At 59.8% G+C, this 478-nt stretch overlaps 1 long non-coding RNA gene across 1 annotated transcript; it reads left to right on the top strand.

Annotated features, from left to right (window-relative positions):
- Positions 1-6: 6 nt before the first annotated feature.
- Positions 7-399, top strand: LOC109365356. Its single transcript, XR_002110906.2, has 3 exons — positions 7-102; positions 201-269; positions 368-399. It is a non-coding gene; the product is annotated as an uncharacterized LOC109365356 (long non-coding RNA).
- The last annotated feature ends 79 nt before the right edge of the window (positions 400-478 follow it).

Raw genomic sequence — 478 nt, 5'->3', positions numbered from 1 at the left:
GCCCCTCTGGGGATTTTCTGCCTTTTCCAGAAGTGACGGCCAACACAGGCATCCTGGACGACACCGCAGACATGGATGAGCTGCTCGCGTGGATCAACAGCAGTGAGTTTGGGAGCAGCACAGCTGCCGGGGGGCTGTCTGCACCGAGTGGCTCTGGGAAAGCTGGCGTTGCCCCACTGGGGATTGCTTCCGTTTTCCAGAAGAGAGACCCAGCACCAGCAGTCTTGCCAGCGATGTGGAAATTGACCACTTCCTCACCTGCATTGATGGTGAGTTGGTGGTCTGCACACAGGATGGGTGGGTGTCCGCACTGAGCGGGGGTGGGAAGGCTGCCATCATCGTTCTGGGGGATGCTCTGCTATTCCAGAAGCGGCGAGTGCTCTGGACAGCTGCAAAAGGGAGAGCTGATGCAGTGCACCACTGCCACCGAGCCCACCGAGCCCAGATGTCTCCAGCAGCCCCAACACCGCTTCTTCCA

This window comes from Meleagris gallopavo, unplaced genomic scaffold (genome assembly GCF_000146605.3).
Source record: "Meleagris gallopavo isolate NT-WF06-2002-E0010 breed Aviagen turkey brand Nicholas breeding stock unplaced genomic scaffold, Turkey_5.1 ChrUn_random_deg7180001698829, whole genome shotgun sequence".
NCBI classification, from domain to species: domain Eukaryota; kingdom Metazoa; phylum Chordata; class Aves; order Galliformes; family Phasianidae; genus Meleagris; species Meleagris gallopavo.
Note: the sequence above shows the minus strand (reverse complement) of the source record. Positions and strands in the feature narration are given on the sequence as shown.